The sequence below is a fragment of the Cyprinodon variegatus genome, unplaced genomic scaffold (genome assembly GCF_000732505.1).
Source record: "Cyprinodon variegatus isolate N-32 unplaced genomic scaffold, C_variegatus-1.0 Scaffold316, whole genome shotgun sequence".
NCBI lineage: Eukaryota > Metazoa > Chordata > Actinopteri > Cyprinodontiformes > Cyprinodontidae > Cyprinodon > Cyprinodon variegatus.
In genome coordinates this window covers 708,080-710,496 of record NW_015150769.1, presented here as the reverse complement: position 1 = coordinate 710,496, position 2,417 = coordinate 708,080, and positions in this window count along the sequence as shown.

The window sequence follows — 2,417 nt, the reverse complement described above, 5'->3', positions numbered from 1 at the left end:
TTGTTCTCGTAATGTTACAACTTTGTTCTCGTAATTTTAAGACTTTATTCTCGTAATTTTACGACTTTATTCTCGTAATTTTAAGACTTTGTTCTCGTAATGTTACAACTTTGTTCTCGTAATTTTAAGACTTTGTTCTCGTAATGTTACAACTTTGTTCTCGTAATTTTAAGACTTTGTTCTCGTAATGTAACAGCTTTATCCTTGTAATGTTAGAACTTTATTCTTGTAGTATTACGACTTTATTCTCGGAATTTTACGACTTTATTGTCGTATTTTACCACTTTGTTTTCGTAATATTACGACTTTGTTCTCGTAATGTTAGGACTTTATTCTTGAAATGGAAGAACAAAAAATCTCTATCCTGGCCCTAATACTCCGTCGTAATCCAGTGGCTGGAAGTTGGAAGGGATTTTGCTGGGAGTTGCAGGGAAGTTGGCTGCCATTCGGCTGGCGTTAGACTGGGAAGGGCCATTTTGATATGTTGATACTGTATGTAATTGTGCACACAAGTATGCAGATGTTTAATGGAAAGGATCTAGAAATAGAAAGGAGAACAGACCCCTGAGGAACCCCAAATCTATTTTAAGCAGCTTTAGTTCTAAACCTGAAAATCAGAATGCTATAGCTACCTGCATCAAACATTGTGCTGAGACTCAGTGAAACAAGGATAGACGTTTCTGATATATAACTGTTAGAGACGTTCGTTATGCAGCAGTCAGGAAACATGTTGGATATGGAACTGTTGGAACATTTTACTTTAAAACTTAGATCCATTTAAAAAATATTTCATTCATAAAGATTAGAAATATGTCGAGGTAAGTGTTTTCATAAAAGTCTTGGGATTGAATATTTCAGACATAAATTTCAACTCGTTCAAATTAGTTGTTAGATATTTAACTTTTGCAGAAGTGTCAGCCTGTCCAGTCAGATATTTGTCATCCCTCATAAAGCCTCTCTGTGTCAGACTTCTTTCACTGCTGTCTGACAGTCTTACACAACTTTTAGCACCAAGGCCAGAAAGCTTCCAGCTCCGGGAAGCAGCTCAGGAATTACTGACAGCCTATGATGAGTTGGCAGGATGAGAGTTTTCCTCCTCTCTTGGATGCGTTCCCTGAGCAGCAGCTGCTTCTGGCTGCTGGGCTGCAGATTATTTGATTTTATCCTGCAGCGGGAGCTGACTGGATCATCGGCTTGACTTTAAAATCCCTCCATGGTTTGAAGCTGAGGCTGCACTTGAACTTCATCCTATTGTCGTTGCACAAAAAAAACACAACAGTTAATTTGTCAACAAATGACCGTTGCCTGGTTACCACACAACACAAAGAGATATTTGAGATACAAAAACCTGTTAATTAATGCTGTAAACTCTTCTCTGGGATTTATCAATTAAAATCAGTTTAATCATGGCTGCATCCACAAAAATATTTCACCAGAATTTTAAGATTTATGTAATTTTATTACATAACCACTTTCCATGTATTTATTTATTGTAAAACAAACCTATAAAAATAAACCTTAAACGGTGCATTTTCATTAATTGGATTTTACTCATTCACTTTAAATACCTAATTGTTAGACTTATTTATTTAAAATAGTGTTATTACTCAAACTGTATTCTAATTAATGTGTATTTCAAATACATAAAAGTTATTGTATGAAGTGCATAATCATCAGAATCCCTATATGCAATTTTAACAGTAAACTCATTAGTGTTAATGTTAGTCATTATACTTTAAAAAATACTAAATACATAAACCCGAGGATTATGCATTTAAAATAAATAAGCCTTATTGTCAAATAAATATGGATGATGTATTGTTTATTTAATAGGTTTTTGTTACAATTACCTAAATAAATAAAATGGAATTTATTATGTAATAAATTTACATAAATCTTAAAATTTAAGTTCAATATTTCTGTGGATGTGCACAATTTTAGGAAAACATTTAATTCCTGGTTATTAGGTCTTGTTTGTGGTCTATTTTATTTCTTTACGAGTGAAAAAGCAAATTTTCTCAGGTCTCTACGTGAGTTTCTGCATCACAGCGACCAGAGGAAAAACATAAAGATGGAAAATCCAACAGTTTTCTAAAGGTTATTGATCCACTGATGGCAGCTCGCTATCAGTGAACTAAACAAATTAGGATATTCTGCTATCGACATGTTCAGGTGCAAATCAGCAAATTATGAGTTCAGCATTTAGTTTAGTAGATCAGTCCAATCTTCTTCTCAGCATGTTATGGCTGACAGAGGGTAACGACTGCAAGAGAAAACACTCACAGAGTTCCGTACCGCAAAATGTTCATAGAAATTATGTGAAGGAAAGGAAGAATGTTGACATAAGATGCACAAGTAACAGGGTTAGGAAAAGATAAATTCATGACTTTGGGACGAGGTTGATCAAGGTGTTGATC